Source organism: Carassius auratus, chromosome 4 (assembly GCF_003368295.1).
Source record: "Carassius auratus strain Wakin chromosome 4, ASM336829v1, whole genome shotgun sequence".
Taxonomy (NCBI): domain Eukaryota; kingdom Metazoa; phylum Chordata; class Actinopteri; order Cypriniformes; family Cyprinidae; genus Carassius; species Carassius auratus.
This window is the reverse complement of record NC_039246.1, coordinates 1,878,820-1,899,955: the sequence shown is the minus strand read 5'-3', so window position 1 is coordinate 1,899,955 and position 21,136 is coordinate 1,878,820. Positions and strand designations below refer to the sequence as shown.

Below are 21,136 nucleotides of genomic sequence, written 5' to 3'. Positions count from 1 at the left end.
CAAGAGTCAGGGTGGGGTTGTTGGCTTCACATTACGAAAAGGAGCTCTCACAAGATGGTTGATGACAAGACATGTGACAACAGCATATGTGGATGCCATGAAAGAGCTTTGTGACACTGATGATCAGAGTTCGAAAGCACACAAGGAGCATGGAGCTTCCAGAATGGACCGAGACGAAAGAGACATACAGAAGATAATGGAAACTGTGGAGCAGAAGCAGAATCCCTTTGATCTTGATAGCATTCCTGAGGAACTGATCAACATTGCAAGTGGTCAGGTTGCATCTGAGAAAGTTGCAAAAGAGCTCTCAAGCTTCCTCCAAGATGGTGCGAAGCAGAATGCCATTTTTATTGAACAACGTCTGGCAAAATCAAAAAGAACAAAGAGCTTCTGAAAGCCTGAGAAAAGAAACCAGTGTGCAACATTCAAGGACATGAAAACATCAGTTGGAGTCAGCATATCTAGAAAGGTCCACATGGACTCAGACGTGCTCTTTCGAAGATTACTGGCTGTCTCCAAACAAAGAGAGGTGTCCATGGAGACTGTGATGTCTCACGAACTCGCAGCTGTCCCACCTTCTTTGTTTTTTGATGATGGAAGCATGAGGAAGACAACAAAAGCTGACCTGGCCAAAAAACTTGAGGCTGTTGTTGAAGAGACACAGCAGCTGCCAAATGTCAAAGAACCATCAGCATACATCATTGATGGCATGGCTCTTCTTCAAAGTCTAAATGAGTCATTCTTTCAAACATTCAATGACCTGGGTGAGTGTGTCTGGAAAAAGATCGCAACTTTAATGGGAAAGGAAGGTAACAGCTGTTTTGTTATAGTGTTTGATAGATATGACCACCAACACTCAATCAAAGATCTTGAAAGACAAAGAAGAGGCACCATTCATACCAGCAGACAATCACATATCATCACAGGACAAACAACTGTTCCAAACTACAGAAAATACCTCCGGAGCAGTGGAAACAAGGCTGCTCTATGTAGCTTTGTCAGCACCTACATCACCAGTACTGGGCCAACAAGAATTTCTTCAGGGAACACTGTCATCTTGGCAGGTGGCTTTGAAAATGGTCAGGAGGTTAAGAGGGTTAGCCAGTCAGGCACTTACTGCTTGAAAGATCTTTACAGTGACCAGGAGGAGGCTGACACGAGGCTGGTGTTACATGCAATACACCTTGCACAGTCACATTCTCGTCTAATTGTCAAATGTGATGATACAGATGTACTAGTTTTGCTTCTGTACTATTCAAGCAAAGGGATGTTTGGATCCTCAGCAGTGTTTATGCACTCTGGACATGGCCTTAAGGAAAGATTCTTCCCTATCTGTCTGATCGCTCAGAAGCTTGGAGCAGTGCTTTGTGAGTGTTTACCTGCATGCCACGCCCTCACAGGTTGTGACACCACAAGCAGTTTGTACAGAATTGGAAAGGCCACTGCCCTCATAAGACTGAAGACCCATCTTTGTGAGTTACAGGAAATGACCAAATTTGGACTCTCTGGTAGACTGGAAGAGGCTTTGCCTGTGGCAAGAAGGTATGCCCTCCTCTTGTATGGTCAAAAGAAAAAGGTGGATGGGCATCCTTGCACCAACCTGGATGAGCTGAGGTACACATTAGCATCTACCACAGATTTGTCAGCAGTAAATCTACCCCCTACAGAAGATGCCTTCCAGCAACATGTGCTGAGAGCAATGTACCAAACAGCAGTGTGGTGTCACAGCCACCTGGCCAAACCTCTTCTCTGGAACCCAGTTGGAAGAGGATGGAGGCTCAGTGAAGATGGGTGCATTGAACCTGTAATGTTCCAGAAGGCACCAGCACCTAAAGAAGTTAGAGACATCACCGATCTCTACTGTAAAGACGGAAACTGCACCGATGTCACCAAATGCCAGTGTCTTTCAGTGGGCTTGACCTGCACAGAGTTTTGCTCTTGCCCTTTCCCAGACTGTCAAAATATGACCCACTTTGTCACTGATGACAATGTGGATGAGTGACAGTGGTGTGTTGCAGCTGTGACATCATGGGGGGGTTGACCTCAGAATGGCTACCAAAAATCAGTTATTGTTCTAAATGGTTGCTGCTAGAAAATCAAAAATAAACAGCCAGAGAATACTTAGCTCATTTCCCCACAGTGTTTGTTTGTTTAGTTAAATTTTAATTTGTTTATGTAATACAGTAATTTGTTTTGTATTGAGTGAAGTAAAGTTATAGTTTTATTAAAAAGCTCTTTAAGTACAAACTGCAATCCTGACTCCTGGTCTCCTGTTTGTGCTATGGTAAGGTGTTATCTTTCGATTATTTCAGTCTTTGTGTCCATATAGTACAAGGTGCCATATGAAATATTTCATTATTAGATGTATCTTATATTTGAATATCTCAGCATTCTTCTCACCACTGATAATGGGCTTTGGACTAAATTATGACAGTATTCCATTTTGGTTCATTTTGGACACCTCATACATTGAGTGACAGAACACTCCTATTTGTTATGCTATATTTACATATTTGGTATTGCTGGATTCAGCACAACCCACCTTTCCAACAAGCCATCATATTTGTTTCTATGATAATCCCTGGCAAAGCAACCATTAAAGTAAAAAAATACATTCTGCATAGATATTCGATTTTTGCATGTCCGCTTATTTTAGGTGTATGTTTATATGTCTCTATTTATTCCATACATCAAGATATTCACATCCAGTCTTTTCTAGTAGTTAAATCAACTTCCTGACTACAAACATGTCAAGTTTCAAAGCTGTCAGAGCTTGTGTGATTGATCTGCATTAGTTTATGTGCCTTAACTCCCATACGGACAGGCTATATTTTGGTCCTTTTTTGGTTTTGGGGTGTATAACAATATCTGTTAATTTAACAATCTTAGCAGTAAAATATTTTTAGCCAAGAATCCATTTCATATGAGGGAGAACTTAGAGATGAGGAAAAACATTGTTGGGTTTAGTTCTACCTCCGGTAGGGGTATCTCGAAAACTAAAGCACTTTTTGACCATTTGTCACTAGCCTAGTATGTCTGAGGGGTTTTGATGCTGATTTGGATCATAAAGACTGGCATCCTTTGAAATGCTCCAGATTCTCCGGAGTAAGAGAGTGTTGAGTTGCCGTAGTTCAGTTCATCCATTTATCAATCTTTTGAATTTGTTTCATTAAGCGGGCACTTTTATAAAATAGGTTTTTGGTAATAAGGCAAATGTGCAAGTTCAGTATCTGAATAAATCAGAATCAGAATGGGTTTCAAGTGTGCACAAATTTGTTGTGATTTCTGAGATTAGAAATAACATTTATACAAATAAGACTGAGAAAAATGAATGCCAAAAGGTAATTGGCATCTTGATTGGAAGGTTTATTTGTAGATGTGTGCATTATTTACTGTATTTAATGTGGTTGTCGTAGGTTTACTGCAATAGTCAGTGTTGATGGTGTTACCAATGTTTCAGACCTTAGTTTCAGTAGTCATGTCAAAGCAGTAACTAAATCAGCATACTATCATTTAAAAAACGTTGCAAGAATTAGATGTTTTGTTTCCAGTCAAAACTTGGAGAAACTTGTTCATGCCTTTATCACCAGCAGGGTGGACTATTGTAATGGGTTCTTCCCAAAAAGACCATTAGACAGCTGCAGCTCATCCATAAATATAAGTCACTAAATGACCTAGGACCTGAAATATATTGCAGACATGTTCACTGAATATAAACCTAACAGAGCACTCAGATCATTAGGATCGAGTCAGTTAGAAATACCAAAGGTTCACACAAAACAAGTGGAGTCCTCCTTTAGTTACTATGCTGCCCGCAGTTGGAATCAGCTTCCAGAAGAGATCAGATGTGCTAACACACTTGTCACTTTTAAATCTAGACTCAAAACCCATCTGTTTAGCTGTGCATTTATTAAATGAGCACTGCGTAATGTCAGAACTGATTGCACTGTATTTTACGTATAATTACTTTCTATTCTTAACTGTTTTAAATTAATTTGAAATCTTTTAAATGTATTTGAAATGATTTTCAAAGGTTTGAAATTCCTTGTTTTATTGTTTTGATTTTTTCTTTTCTTTTATGTAAAGCATTTTGAATTACAAATGTGTATAAAATGTGCTTTATAAAAAAAACTTGCCTTGCCTGAGCATTATTAGGCTACTGTAATACGGTTGTTTTCTGTGGCCATGAAAATATCCTTTCTTAGAGTTGATATGAAATTACACTAAATATTCGCTGTACGAACAAATTAGTTGATGCCCATTTAATTCTGCTAAAGCATAACAACTGTCTAAAATACCACAAAGCTCAGGAAAACTAATTTCAAATTAAAAAAAATAATTAATTTCACTGATGTCATACTTCCAAAATTCAATCAATTCAAATATAATGAAATGCAATGGCATTATAGAACTTGAAACAATACAAGTCACACCCCATTCTTGCAAAATTCATATCACAGGACCTTAACTTGTCTATCTGTGACTCAGGATACTGGGGGGCTTTTTCTAAGCACTGACACGCTCACAATCACTTGCAGTGATTGTTTAGAAATCATCAATGTAGAAAAGTCTTCTTCAGCTCATCCCAGTGATGAAGAGTTCATAAAAATGGGTTTAAATGAGACGAACTCTGTAATCTTTGTAAAAGATGCACAGGACAATATCAGTCCTACACCTCAGTGTCCTGTTAAAGGGGTCAAATTATGCTATTTGAAGTGACCGTAATGGACTTGGCCCGAGAATTGCTGGTAGCAGCTATATATTAACTATGTTTTTTTTTTGTTTTTTTTCAGCATTTATACTTCAAAAAGCATACGTTAAGTACCAAATTTAGTTATTTGGTTGATACTGGTAGTTTAAGAAAACAGATTAAATCTGCTAAAAATTTTAATTGATATAATTATTGGCAGAGACAGCAGTACAGCAGCTCGATGACATCCAAAGAGTGTAGGAGGCAGTACAACAAAATCTGTGCTAGAGTATCAACGGCCAAAAGAAGCCAGATAACAAAGAAATGATCAGTTCAGTTGAGATGATCGGCATCGCTGGAAGAGACAGACTTCGTCACAAGCAGTACACAGAGGTGCATCATCTTGACAGGTTTTCAGATCCAGGCCTGTCAGATTCTGAGAGAGAACAAGAACCTTCCGAATGGGCATGTATGTTTCAAGTTAAACATAATGATGTGAATCCTCTATTAAACATCCTGAAAAGACATGGGCATGAAGACCTTCCCCATACTGCAAGGACACCCTTTGGACACATGAACAATTATGAACTTACAACCAAATGTCAAGAGTGTACAGTTTGATATGGCAGATCAGCTCTCAACACATCTGAGCAGGTATCCTGCTCCATCTGCAGTCACTGCCTAAACATTGACGGGATGCCATTGTTCACAAGTGCAAACGTATCTCTCTGGACAGGTCTCTGTTCCAAAAAGTTGTCTCCAGAATGCATTTCCCCCAATGCATATCCCCCGCTGCTTCCAAACCCCAAACACCAGTTTGTCTCAGACACTGTTTAGCAATCGGCAGAACTACTCCAGGATGGTCTGACTTGGGGAGGCAGACGCTTAATCATCCAACTACGACGGATGGTGTGGGGGGAGCGATGGATGTGGGGGGAGCGATGGATGTGGGGGGAGCGATGGATGGTGGGGGGGAGCGATGGATGGTGTGGGGGGAGCGATGGATGGTGGGGGGGGGGCGATGGATGGATGGATGGTGGTTTGAGAGATGGATGGATGGTGGTGGGAGCGATGGATGGTGGGGGGGAGCGATGGATGGATGGATGGTGGGGGGTAGCGATGGATGGATGGTGGTGTGAGCGATGGATGGATGGTGGTGTGAGAGATGGATGGATGGTGGTGTGAGAGATGGATGGATGGTGGGGGGTAGCGATGGATGGATGGTGGGGGGTAGCGATGGATGGATGGTGGTGGGAGCGATGGATGGATCGATGGTGGTGTGAGAGATGGATGGATGGTGGTGGGAGCGATGGATGGATGGATGGTGGTGTGAGGGATGGATGGTGAGGGGGGAGCGATGGATGGATGGATGGTGGTGTGAGAGATGGATGGATGGTGGTGGGAGCGATGAATGGATCGATGGTGGTGTGAGAGATGGATGGATGTTGAGGGGGTAGCGATGGATGGTGTGGGGGGAGCGATGGATGGTGGGGGGTAGCGATGGATGGATGGTGGGGGGAGCGATGGATGGATGGTGGTGTGAGAGATGGATGGATGGTGAGGGGGAGCGATGGATGGATGGATGGTGGTGTGAGAGATGGATGGATGGTGGTGGGAGCGATGAATGGATCGATGGAGGTGTGAGAGATGGATGGATGTTGAGGGGGTAGCGATGGATGGTGGGGGGTAGCGATGGATGGATGGTGGGGGGAGCGATGGATGGATGGATGGTGGTTTGAGAGATGGATGGATGGTGGTGGGAGCGATGGATGGATGGTGGTGGGAGCGATGGATGGTGTGGGGGGAGCGATGGATGGTGGGGGGGAGCGATGGATGGATGGTGGGGGGTAGCGATGGATGGATGGTGGTGTGAGAGATGGATGGATGGTGGGGGGTAGCGATGGATGGATGGTGGTGGGAGCGATGGATGGATCGATGGTGGTGTGAGAGATGGATGGATGGTGGTGGGAGCGATGGATGGATGGATGGTGGTGTGAGAGATGGATGGATGGTGAGGGGGGAGCGATGGATGGATGGATGGTGGTTTGAGAGATGGATGGATGGTGGTGGGAGCGATGGATGGATGGTGGTGGGAGCGATGGATGGATGGTGGTGGGAGCGATTGATGGATGGTGGTGTGAGAGATGGATGGATGGTGAGGGGGGAGCGATGGATGGATGGATGGTGGTTTGAGAGATGGATGGATGGTGGTGGGAGCGATGGATGGTGGGGGGGAGCGATGGATGGATGGTGGGGGGTAGCGATGGATGGATGGTGGTGTGAGAGATGGATGGATGGTGGTGGGAGCGATGGATGGATGGATGGTGGTGTGAGAGATGGATGGATGGTGGTGGGAGCGATGGATGGTGTGGGGGGAGCGATGGATGGTGGGGGGGAGCGATGGATGGATGGTGGGGGGTAGCGATGGATGGATGGTGGTGTGAGAGATGGATGGATGGTGGGGGGTAGCGATGGATGGATGGTGGTGGGAGCGATGGATGGATCGATGGTGGTGTGAGAGATGGATGGATGGTGGTGGGAGCGATGGATGGATGGATGGTGGTGTGAGAGATGGATGGATGGTGAGGGGGGAGCGATGGATGGATGGATGGTGGTGTGAGAGATGGATGGATGGTAGTGGGAGCGATGAATGGATCGATGGTGGTGTGAGAGATGGATGGATGTTGAGGGGGTAGCGATGGATGGTGTGGGGGGAGCGATGGATGGTGGGGGGTAGCGATGGATGGATGGTGGGGGGAGCGATGGATGGTGGGGGGTAGCGATGGATGGATGGTGGGGGGTAGCGATGGATGGATGGTGGTGGGAGCGATGGATGGATGGTGGTGTGAGAGATGGATGGTGTGGTGGGAGCGATGGATGGATGGATGGTGAGGGGGGAGCGATGGATGGATGGATGGTGGTGGGAGCGATGGATGGATGGTGAGGGGGGAGCGATGGATGGATGGATGGTGGTGTGAGAGATGGATGGTGTGGTGGGAGCGATGGATGGATGGTGGGGGGAGCGATGGATGGTGGTGGGAGCGATGGATGGATGGTGGTGTGAGAGATGGATGGATGGTGTGGTGGGAGCGATGGATGGATGGTGGGGGTAGCGATGGATGGATCGATGGTGGTGTGAGAGATGGATGGATGGATGGTGAGGGGGGAGCGATGGATGGTGTGGCATCACTTCCGTCTACAGATGGGAACACTCTCACCACCTAAGAAAATAAAACGTATGTAAAACTCATTAACACACTTGAAAAGAAAGGGAAGTAGCTTAAAGGATGAATTATCATTGTATTAATGTCAAAAATTACCTGGGTTGTGTCCACAGCAGCCCTGGACAGAGGAAAAATGCCAGCTTTGTGAAACCCAGCCTTGATGTTTTGGGCTGTGACAGCAGTGGGGTAGACATGTTTGAGGAGAGATGAAAACTGCCTCTTCCCCACAACAATGTCCCCTTGTCTGCTGCTGTTGTGTTTCCTCCCAGTCTGGCACAGGACCTTCTCCTTGGACCGAGGCTTGTCTCCAAAGCCAGTCTCATCACAATTATAGATGCGATGTGTCTTGTTCTCCAGTTTGTGCATCACATAAAGGGCCTTGAACAATTTGAAGAATGCCTTAATGACCTCCGGTGTAGCACCATGGACTCTGGCTCTGTCCAGGGAATCTGCCGTCCTTGAGGCCAATTCTGGATGAGGGGGCCTTAAACCTGGACCACCACACATCACTTGGCCCCTTCTCCAGGTTTATGGAGGTGGTCTTGCTTCTACCACTCTCCTTAATGAACCCAACAGCCAGAACTTTGATAAGGGATCTGGTCACAGGGAAACCATGGTCTGCCATCCAGAATGTAAAGGACAGGAGAGCCTCTTCCTCTCCAGGTGTCAGGGCCCAATTAAGATGAGGGTTATGCATATATTTTTTTTATATAGTCCTGTAGGGTGGTGTGGGGAATGCCTTTTTTTTTTTGCGCGTCTTTTGTCTGCCTCAGGCGGAAGAAGGCGCCAAGTGGTCATCGCCCACAGTTAATGTTTAAATATTCCCATGTCAGAGCATTTTTTCAACAAAGAGTAATTTATTTATCAATTTGTAATAACATAATAGTCAATTCCTTAAGACTGTAATACTTTGAGAAGAATAAATTAAATAGAAATGTAAATTTTCGAAGCTCTTGTCTCCGGGCCCAAGCGGCAATTTCACGTTTAGCTTGCCCTCCGTCTATTTTCAATCGTAGTGGACGCACCTAGCAAACCCACTGAAATCTCACTGAAACAAATGGTGTGAGGGTTTCTGTCGTGATCGAGGGTAAAAGAGGGGGAAATGAAGATGACACCGATATGTATTTGATGTTTGACACTTAAGTATTTATTCAGCAATCGGCAGTAAAAGGCAATCTGTATGGAACATGGTTAGTCTACGTTAAGTTACAGAAGCGTGAAAGTTTTTCTCATGCCGGTGTCCTGACATTTTATCTTACCCGTCAGATTGTCCTACAAGGGCTTACAGCACATGCGCACATCGGTATTGCGTCATTTTAGTCACGCTGAACAACACGCCCATAATTTTTTTTTTACTACTCGGCGGTGGATTTCTTTATTTAAGGTAAGTTTTTGAGTATTTCTGTTAGTATTGATTATACCAAGACAGCTAGTTGTAATGAGAACTGATTATTGTCACATTACATAACCAGCTAGCACCAGGGATCATCTTTGTTATCATTTGTCATTGACAAGTTAGGCTATATGTTTGGTTATATGATAATCTGATTAGTAAACCATTTCAAATTTTCTTGATGTAAAAAATATATTTTTTTGACAGATTTAAGTTTATGTTCCAAGCTTTCTACTCATTTTTTGTAAATGAAGGCAAGCATTTATGGTTATAGACGCATGCATTAATTTAATTGCAATGAGATGCACATACCTCAGCACACGATTCTCAACCATGGTGACAACAGCAGCAGCATAAATTAAGATTCAAAACAATTCTAATATTTTAATAATGAACACAAAATGTTTTCAAGCAGCAATGCATGCTGGGAACCTGTGCAATATTGTTATTAAAGTTGAAACTTTACTTTCATTTAATGTGCTTTCTATGTATATAAAACCAGTTTTTTTTTTTTTTTGGATGCAGACACTGAAATGTCTTTGACCTAGTAACATTTTGATATATATATATAACACATACACACACACACACACACACACACACACACATATATATATATATATATATATATATATATATATATATATATATATATATATATATATATACACATTATTAAAAAAATCCTTCTTTGAATGTGTTTAGAAATATATTGCAATGTAAAACAAATGAAGTGTGTGGCTGTTGTAATTAATTTGGTGACATTTGATTAATGTTATTGTATTTACCTTGTCTGTGTAGAATTTGTTTTATGTGTTTTGTAATTATGTGAAACTTTAATACGGCCATCTTGGCCAGGACTCCCTGGAAGAAGAGATTCATTTTAATCTCAATTGGGACCTTCCAGGAAAAATAAAGGTTAAATCAATGTAAAAAAATACATAAATACACAGACACACTAAACTTATTTTGTATTTTATAGGTTTCTGTAGTTTGGGAGCTTGTTAAATTGATTTAACTGGTCCATTCCCCAAAACTGCAGAAGGCTTTCAATATATCCTAACAGCTACAGACTACTTCTCAAAGTGGGTTGAGGCCTTTCCTTTAAAAGCAAAGACAGCAGCTGAAGCTGGAAGACACCTCTACACATCTGATATATGCTTTTAAAGTTGACACTTTGCCCATTTGTTCAATAAATGTTGTACATTAACTTTATTTTTAACATACTTTTTTTCTTGTTTGCACTGAAAAGAGTACTTCATTAATTACACTTAAAACAACAGCAGGGGTGTTACATACCCCATAACATTTAAACAATAGCAAGTGTAACACTTTACACTTAAAAATTCAACACCACGAACGGTGTACTTGTAACACTAGACAGATTGGGACCATATGATCTTTAGTAGTGTTAAAATGTGTAGTGTGAGTTTTTTACTGTGACCGAGGAGGTCCTTCAAATAATATCAGAAGCAGGCATAGAAGTAACCAACATTGAGATGAAATAGACTTTCAGGTAAATGACACTTATTCAGTTGATGACCGTTTAAATTCACAGTTACACATTGTGTTTAAAATGAAACGTAATGTGAAAATGAAAAGGATTGAATAAATTCTGATTTAATTCAGTGTGTGTGTAAATTATATATATGTCATATCAACGATTGTACCCTGTCAAAAGCCAATTTTCTTTTTGAAAGCCACCACAGGTACAAAACTGGTCTCTTAAGGTACAAATCACAAGGGTACAAATTTGTACCCTATGCCAAGGGTACAGTGTTGGGGAGTAAATAGTTACATGTAATTTAGTTACAAAATAAATGTATTTGTAATCAGTTACAGTTGAAAAATGAGTAATTAAATTAGTTACTTATGAAAATGTTAAAGATTACAGAGGGATTAACATTTTAATATTTACACCATCCACATACAGTTTATTTCTTTCCCAGATTGCACTAAGACATACGGCCTGTAATCTCTGCCACGCATAGAATCCAGTCATAAAAATGAAATTCAGCCAAACGCAGACGGAATATGCCACATTTTGGACGAATAAATCAAACGTAGGTCAGTACACTTGAATCAAAACGCGATATGGGAGTATCTGTGAATATTAAGATGCAAAATGACAATCTATGAATCCTGCACGTTCTGCGTGTCTGTGGAGACCAGGCGCTGACTGGCCATCGTGAGAACCGGGACGATTCCCGGTGGACTGGCAGACGATTTGGCCAGCTTTTTTAATATTTAAGATGCTATTGTAGTTTTGTCTTTGTTTACTTAGTCAAGCAGCAGCAGCACATTGCTCACACTCACTCAAAATACTGTACAAACGACGGTAGAAAATTTACAAAATACCTTAATGGAACATGCTCTTTATTTAATATCCTAATGATTTATGAAAAAAAAATATGTATAATTTTGACCCATACAATGTATTTTTGGCTATTGCTATAAATATACCCATGCCACTTAAGACTTGTTTTGTGCTCCCAGGTCACAAATATATTCTAGAAGAAATGTAGACATTTTCAATAAATGAACTTAGCTTTTCTTTTCCTTAGCATGTATTATATTGTAGATCTTTTAGAAGAATCACTGGTTGGAATTGTAGCAGAACGCTGGACATTAGAAGATAATGGAGTACAACCTTCCACAAGTTCAACCCACATAAATCATATTATCTTGAAAGTTTAAATTATCCCAATTAGGTAACAGTTAACTTTTGACTTTCTTTACGAATTTCAGAAACAATATAGTTACTAGGCCCCAAACAATCAGACAAAACAGGCCAAAAAAGAAGAAGTCCCTGACGAAGAGACCTGGAGCACACAAAAAATCTTTGTTTGCTGAAACCAGTAAAGTTCAGTATACGGCAGAATGTTTTCAGATTATTACTGAAATAAATTCAGATGACATTTCTTAATTCCATTAACATTTCATCCTTAGATGATTTCGAGAGGGCATTAGGGGGGGGGGGGGGTAAAAATGCTGAATTGAATTCCTCTGTAGAAGCGACACTGGCAATAACTTCATGAGGCCAACCAGAAAACCAAACAGATTCGAAGACAGCAGCGATGGTATGAGAACATTATAAGCTCAGAAAAATGGCTAAAAATTAAAAACATGTCACATGAAAGGGACAAGTCACCCAAAAATGAAAAGTCTGTCATCATTACCTTAAAACCTGTATGAGTTTCTTTGTTCTGGTGAACACAGAATATGATTTTTAGAGAATGTTGGTTATTAAACATTTGCTGGACTTCACTGACTTTCAAAGTATGAAGAAAAACATACAATGGGAGTCAATGGGGGATCATAAACTGCTGCCAATATTTTTCAAAATATCTTCCTTTTGTATTCAGCAGAAGAATGAAACACTGGTTTGTAACAACTTGAAGGTGAGAAAACTATGACAGAATTTGTATTCACCTTTCGTTATTAGTGAATAAATTATTCCTTATAATTGTTGTTGTATTATTTTTTTAGACGAGTGGGGAAGAGACACCTGGATGCCTAACTTAAAGAGAAAGCATCCAAGTACATCTGCAAACTTCAAATGAGTAAATTCAGCTCCAGCATTAAAGTAATTAATATTGTGCTTACCATTCAGATGAACCCTTTCCTCGCCTCAGGGCAACAGCTGTGAGAAAAATGCCAAACAAAGGTATAATATTTTTCCAATACTTGCCTCTACGCAAATATCATTGTACAATTTGAAGAGTTTGGTTCCAAAACGCGAATGCCATTTTTTATTTTTAGTGCCTGAAAAAAAAAAAAAAAAGTATTGTATCTGGTTGGTACTGAAAAGTACATTTTTATTTTATGAAAAGTGCGATATCCGCCATGTTATCTTGACATGAATGGCATGTCAATGACAAGATGGCAAATGTGTTTAAATGTGATCAAGAAAATACAAAATATACACAAATGCATTTAAACTTAATCTTTGTTTCCAAATGCAATAATTTCAGTTTTTTCCTTGTTTAACTGAAGAAAGTTCTGGCACATCCAACTATTAATTTCATCAATGCATTGGCAGAGGGAGTCAATGGGGCTGTAGTCATTTGGAGATAAGGCTAGGTAAATCTGGGTATCATCAGCATAGCTGTGATAGGCAATTTGGTTCTTTCTCATTATTTGACTTAGTGGGAGCATATACAGGCTAAACAAGAGCGGTGCAAGAATTGAGCCTTGTGGGACTCCACATGTCATGGACTTATGCTCTCCTATACTCACATAATAGAAGGGAGAGGCTAAGTATGACCTGAACCATTTGAGTACCATCCCAGAAAGCCCGACCCAGTTTTCCAGTCTCTCTAGTAGTATGTTATGATCGACAGTGTCAAACACAGCACTGAGATCTAGCAATACCAGCACCGATATTTTGCCAGAGTCACAATTTAAGTGAATATCATTTATTATCTTAATGAGTGCTGTCTCTGTGCTGTGATGCGGTCGGAAACCTGATTGAAAATTGTCCAGGTATCCATTTGAGTTTAAGCATTTGTTCAGCTGATTAAAAACTACCTTTTCTATAATTTTGCCTATAAAAGGAAGATTAGATATTGGTCTAAAATTGCTCAAAATTGTGTTATCAAGATTGCTCTTTTTCAGGAGGGGCTTAACAACTGCAGTTTTTAGGGAGTTTGGAAATGTCCCAGAAAGAAGTGAGGTGTTCACGACTTCTAAAAGATCTGCTTCTAAGAAGTTAAACACACGGTTGATAGATGCTATAGTGAATTTCAAATTTCGTCTTCCTCCAGATCCGCTCGGCTTTTCTGCATTGTCTTTTCATAGTTAGAACTGCTGTTGATCTTCTCCAAACTGATTTCTGTCTGTTTGTTTTCTTATTGACTATTACAGGAGCAATATAATCATTCTTAACCTTTTAAGTTGAAGGAATCAAGGAGAATATCAACAGAGTCTGCAGAAATGCTTGGTGTTAAAGATATAGCCTCCGTAAATAGTACACTTGTGTTCTCGTTTATGCATCTCCTTCTGACAGAGACAGATCTAGATTCAGTGGTAGCAGAGATCAATATATCAAAGAAAATACAGAAGTGATCAGATAGTGCTACGTCCTTAATAACAATGGATGAAATGTTTAGACCCCTACTGATGATTAGATCCAGAGTGTGTCCACCTTTGTGTGTGGGTCCATGCACATGCTGAATCAGGTCAAAGGTGTTTAGAACCGTTATAATTTCTTTTTAGGGCCCGAGCACCGAGGTGCTAGGACCCTCTTGTATCTGCTTTGTTTATTAGGGCCCGAGCACCGAGGTGTGAGGACCCTCTTGTATCTGCTTTGTTTATTATTATTAGGGCCCGAGCACCGATGGTGTGAGGACCCTCTTGGAATTGCTCCGTTTATTCTCTTGGAATTGCTCCGTTTATTATTAGGGCCCGAGCACCGAGGTGCGAGGACCCTCTTGTATCTGCTTTGTTTATTAGGGCCCGAGCACCGAAGGTGTGAGGACCCTATTGTATCTGCTCCGTTTATTAGGGCCCGAGCACCGAGGTGCGAGGACCCTCTTGTATCTGCTTTGTTTATTATTATTATTATTATTATTATTAGGGCCCGAGCCAATGGGCGCAGGGCCCTATTGTTCCCCTAAGGATTATTAGGGCTCAAGCCCGAAGGGGCGAAGAGCCCTATTGTTCTTCTAAGGATTATTAGGGCTCAAGCCCGAAGGGGTGAAGAGCCCTATTGTTCTTCTAAGGATTATTAGGGCTCAAGCCCGAAGGGGCGAAGAGCCCTATTGTTCTTCTAAGGATTATTCTTCTTCTTCTTATTATTAGGGCTCAAGCCCAAAGGGCGAGAGGCCTATTGTTTTCCTTAGGATTATTTTTTATTATTATTATTATTATTATTATTATTATTATTATTATTATTATTATTTTCCAACGTCTCGGGGGCTTTTGGGGCCCTTAACATGCTTAAAAAGTCTTGAAAATTGGCACACAGATTGGAACCTGCGGCCATTAGGGCCGGGCAGAGACTGATACACGGGCGTGGCACAGGGGCTCTACAGCGCCCCCTGGAATATGGAGGGCCATATATCATACATTCTTGCTCGTAGACGAATGAAACTCGGTACACATATAAATCTCATCAATCCAAACAACTTTTGTATTGCATATCATAGGCTCCGCCCAACAGGAAGTTGGCTATTTAGGGTTTAGTATTCAAATTTTTCGTCAAAGTTGTGGGGGCTTTTGGGGTCCTTAACATACTCAAAAACTCTTGAAAATTTGCGCACACTTTGGAATCTGTGGCCTTTAGGAGCCTGCAGAGGCTGGGACCCGGGCGTGGCACAGGGGCTCTACGGCGCCCCCTGGAACACAGTCAGAAATGTTGATGTATAGCTCACACATACTTGCACATATTCATATGAAACTCAGTACACATATAGATCTTATCGTGCCGAACAACTTTCGTATTGCATGTCATAGGCTCCACCCAACAGGAAGTCAGCTATTTAGAGTTATGTAAAAAGCGCATGCTCTGGAATTTGAAATACTTGTCATAGGTTTTTTTCTCGATTACCGCCAAACTTGGTCAACATGATCTCAAGACACTGGGGATGAAAAATTGCCAGGGGATTTTTGATATCTCGAACGGTTTGCTCGTGGCGAGGCGTTGAAATTATGGCGAGAAATGAGAAACAGGAAGTGTCTAATACCGTCCACATACATTTCCTGATTTTAATCAAACTTCATCAGATTATTCGTTGTATGATGTCGATCGCATATATGTGACTATTAGGAGTCAAAGTTATAGCGCCACCAACTGGCAGCAGGAAGTGTGTCATTTTCAAAATGATTTGAATTCAGCATCTTATTATTACTCGATTTGCTTCAAACTTCATCAGAATAATGTTAAAACACAGCCGATATAAATCTGCAAGGGGGATATTGATATCTAAAAAATTGTTGCCGTGGCAACATGTCAAACTGGAATACTTCTCAGGTGATTTTGAGGCAAATAACATACTTAGAATTTCACAAAACTCTGAACACACATCAGTATTTCTGATAGGAACTTAAATTGTGAATGGATTTTGGATAGCTTGAATGGTTTTGCCGTGGTGATTTTTTTAAATGACCTTACAAAGGGAATCATTATTGTATTTTTAAATTGCAGCTTCCAAACACGTCAAAGAATTTTTTCATACAGATGAAAAAGTCATTCTGAGGAAATATGCATAGTTTAACGACTTTACAACACTGTATGGATAACAGAAAATTAAAAAACTGTCAGACATCTCATCTCACTCTGTCCCTCTGTTTGAGTGTGTGTGCTTCAGACTTCCATTGTCTGAGAGAAATAGCGCCCCTACAGGTTCAATTCCCGAACTTTTACTTTCACTTTTAAATCGGTTAAAAATACAAATAAATACTTAGATTTAATTCACACTGACAAGCTAAACCAACATATCTGATTATTACCGGTTCAGGGCTCATGGATAAATTATTTCTGGCCAGAGATACGTGAGAAATAGGAGAGATGAATCACCGCTGTGACCACGAGCGTCTGGAGTAAAGAGCTCAGAAAAAACGAATTTATTCCTGTTTTAAAGCTTTTAAAAATAAATTATTACAGCGATATCACACAATCAACCAATTAGAACACACCAAGAGCTAAATTCAGATGTTTTTGAACTGTTTGTGTGAAAATGAAATATTTGTGGCTGCCTATCTGAAACCACAGCTCCGATCAGCGCGTACAGTGTCGAGCTCAAAACAAACGAATTTATTCTGGTTTAAGAGCTTTTTAAAATAAAATATTACCACAAATGCACACAATAAACCCACTGTAACACAACAAGAGGTAAATGCAGGTGTTTGTGACCAGTTTAAGAGTGCAAGACTATTTGAAAGCGCGACTGGCAGAATAACATATATCTCTCGAGCTGCAGGATTCTGCCTTTCGTCGTACGAACGAACACATAACGGACAAGATTATTTCAAAACACATAATAGCTTGGCGAATATAAACGAAAACAGCCACGTGAACATAAACTGGATCTACTGGATTTGAATATTAAAGTGACCAGATTTACCACTTGCTTCTGTCTTCAATTTTAATCTATATAAAAAAGGAAACTCATTCGACTTGGCTGCTTTTTTAATGTGTGCGTATTTATTTATTTACCTTTTTATACATTTTGTATAATTTCATAGTTTGTGTATTACAATTATAAAAACAAAAATAAATTTAGCCAGTCACATAGAAATAGCTTAGGCCTTAACCTTTTTCTGTCAGTTTTTAGGGATTTTTAAAAATCCTAAAAAAAACTTATTTGTGCTGCAAATAATAATTTCAAACTCATTTGATACTGACCTATGACATCCTGTGACATTATATTTATTTGAATTTACATAATCTCATGGATGTAACAGTAAATCTGTTCAGCTCACAGATCAAGACTAAGCTGTAATGCAAGCAGAACTTTCACAAATGCTTATGAGTCATTTAAGGATTTGATAACACTGTAAAATAATGTCTAATTTGTTAACATTAGCAAATTCATTGATAACACTTTATAATAACTGCACTCATTAGTAAATAGTCAGTTCATGCTTTATAAAGCCTTGTCCCAATATTAATAGTCAGTAGTAAGCAGTTTATAAATACAGCTATAAATAGCTTGCCCTTGGTTTATAAGCACATTTATTAAAAAGGAGAGTAAAGGGTCAGTTATCTTCCTATGAAAAATAAAAGATAAAAATAAACAAACAACAACACAGATTGATACAGAACTCAGAAATTTTATTGTGGATTTATGATAAAATCAGCCTGTAAATGAATTCATACTCCTCCTCATACTACTCCATACTCCTTTTTCAACATGATGCCAATATACTGAGATGTTAAATTGTGAATGGGTTTAGGATAGCTTAAATGGTGTTGCCATAGAGATTTATTAAAGTAACATAAAAAATACAATAGTTATTTTACTATATCTTTAAAATTTTTCATTCTAACTCTTCATAATTTTTTATATAAGTAGAAGTCCTCATTTGAAGGAAGCACAGTAAGTTTCATAGCTTTATCATTTTCAAGAGCCAGCATAAAATTAAAACTATCATAACTTATAAATCAAGCTTGCAATTCTTAGTACCAATAATGGCCACCAGAGGGAGCTATAGGATTACTTTTAAATAATTATTGGAGAAACGAGTATGATTTAAATCATTTATAGAAATCTTTCAAATAAAATAATATGTATTTTAGGAATTTTACTGATAAAATGACCCTCACTTAATTAGAATAACAAGCTGAAGTATTGTGAACTGTATATTAAGAATAATTCTTAATAGGCTTTATGGACAGATACGTTTTGAGTGACTCTTGAAGGTTCAGCACCACATCCTCTTTTACCACTGTTTAAATAATTTATGTTACAGAACAGGTGCGAATGAATTTTGGATAGCTTGAATGGTTTTGTCGTGGTGATTTTTTGAAATAATAGTAAAAAAGGAACCAGTAAATGTCTTTTTATTTTTGTGTGCTTCTAAACACTTCAAAAAAAAAAAAATTACACATAGAAGACCAGTCATTCTGAGGCATATTTCCTCAGAATGACAGGTCTCATGACAATAGTTTCATGACTACACAACACTATATGGATGATAGAAAATTAAAAAACTATCATACATCTGATGTCACTCAGTCCCACTGTCACTGTGGGTAATGTGTGTGTGTGTGTGTATGTGTGTGTGTTAAGTGAATTAGGTGTGAAACTATCAGGGAGCATTTAGTCTCCAGCGCCAACATTTTACAGAACTGCCACTTTCCTGGAGTCTCCAGAATTACTCGGTGTCAGGCTCTCAGAGACTTAAGATTCCAAAAAATGATTTAATTCGAATACCATGAAGTATTGTGAAATACTATATATTAAGGCTTTATATATAGGCTTTATGAACAGATTAGAGTGACTCGTGAAGGACCAGCACCACCTCCTCTTGTCCGATAGTTTGAGGAATATATCTTCCAGAATCCAGGATTAAGATTTAGGAGCTCATTTTTATTCCACCTCCTTTCCTGAAAGTCTGTCTTGCAGAATTGACTAAAAATTAATCTTCACATTAATTCCTAATTATTTTGCAATTCTTTTTGTCAGTTCTTCTTGACCTGTTTTTCTCTTCCAGCTTTCCTGGACTATTGTATAGCACTCATAAATGGTTAAATAAAAAATAATGGTAGTTATTAAGATTGATATGGTTTGGAATTGGTAAAATGTGCTTGGAAAAAAATCACAATAAAACAATGTTTTAATGTTTAAGTTTGGAATATTAACTGACATGAATGAATGCTATATAAATATTGTTCATGTTAACATAATGTTTATAAATGGAATCTTATTGTAAAGTGTTACTAAAGTTATATATATATATATATATTGTTCTGTGAATGTGATTTTAAAGTCTAGATGATTCGGATTAACCCTTTAACTGCCATATCCTTTAAAACCTCACTGCCAGAGGGATATTGTGAATGCATGTGCCCGCTGGGCACAGTTTACCTGATGCCACCGGGGTGGCGATGGCATTGGTGGCTTGAGCCCGCCATCGCTGCTTGCAGCTATATTTTTTTTTATTTTTTATTAAACCTTCCGGGGGTTTTTGGAGGCCTTAACATGCTCAAAAACTCTTGAAAATTGGCACACACATTGGAATCTGCGGCCATCAGGACGCCACAGAGACTGGGACCCGGGCGTGGCACAGGGGCTCTACAGCGCCCCCTGGAACACAGTCAGAAATCTTGAACCATAGCTCACACACACTTGCATATATTTATATGAAACGCAGTACACTTATAGATCTCATTGAGCTGAACAACTTTCACACTCTATGTCATAGGCTCCGCCCAACAGGAAGTCAGCTATTTAGGGCTGTTTATAAAAAGCATGCTCTGGAATTTGATGGTACTTGTCATAGGTTTTTTACTTGATTGCCACCAAACTCGGTCAACATGATCTCAAGACATTGGGGATGGAAAATTGCGAGGGGATTTTTGATATCTCGAACGGTTTGCCCGTGGCGAGGCGTTGAAATTATGGCGAGAAATGAGAAACAGGAAATGTCTAATAACATCCACATACATTTCCTGAATTTGATCAAACTTCATTGGTTTGTTCGTTGTATGATACTGATCGTATATATGTGACTATTAAGAGTCAACATTATAGCGCCACCAACTGGCAGCAGGAAGTGTGTCATTTTCCAAATGCTTTGAATTCAGCATCTTATTTTTACTCTATTTACTTAAAACTTCATCAGAATAATGACAAAACACGGCCGATGTAAATCTGTTGTGGGGATATTGATATCTGATATAGTGTTGCCATGGCAACGTGTCAAACTTGAATGTTCTGTTATGGTGAGTTTGAGGCAGACAACAAGCTCAGATTTACATAAAAACTCAAAACACATATCAGTATTAGTGATAGCTAGACAATGGCAAAAGCTTTTAAAAGGGCGTGAAGGAGGCACTCTATAGCGCCACCTTTTGTCAAAAGTGGGGGGGTTAGTTTTAGCTACAGACACCAAACTTGGTACATAAATTGTTCTTTTCAAGACGGACAACTTTCTAATTCACAGTCATCAGCTACGACCAACAGGAAGTCGGCTATTTTGATTTGAATATTTAAATTGAGCTCTGATTTAATGCATACTCTTACAGGGGAAGTACACTATACACACCAAACTTTGTCTACATGAAGAAAACCATTGAGGAACTTAAATTGCGAACAGATTTTGGTTAGCTTGAAACGGTTTGTCGTGGTGAATTTTGAAATGACAGTAAAAAGGAAAACATTA

The 21,136-nt window shown here is 39.8% G+C and overlaps 1 protein-coding gene and 1 long non-coding RNA gene across 2 annotated transcripts in view; both read left to right on the top strand.

Moving 5' to 3' along the window:
• The window catches only part of LOC113066531 (gastrula zinc finger protein XlCGF57.1-like), a 1,043,158-nt gene that overhangs the window by 1,005,141 nt on the left and 16,881 nt on the right, over positions 1-21,136 (top strand). The window lies entirely within an intron of this gene.
• Positions 12,294-13,005, top strand: LOC113067594 (uncharacterized). The gene is made up of 4 exons (XR_003279411.1): positions 12,294-12,387; positions 12,673-12,708; positions 12,797-12,847; positions 12,921-13,005. It is a non-coding gene; the product is annotated as an uncharacterized LOC113067594 (long non-coding RNA).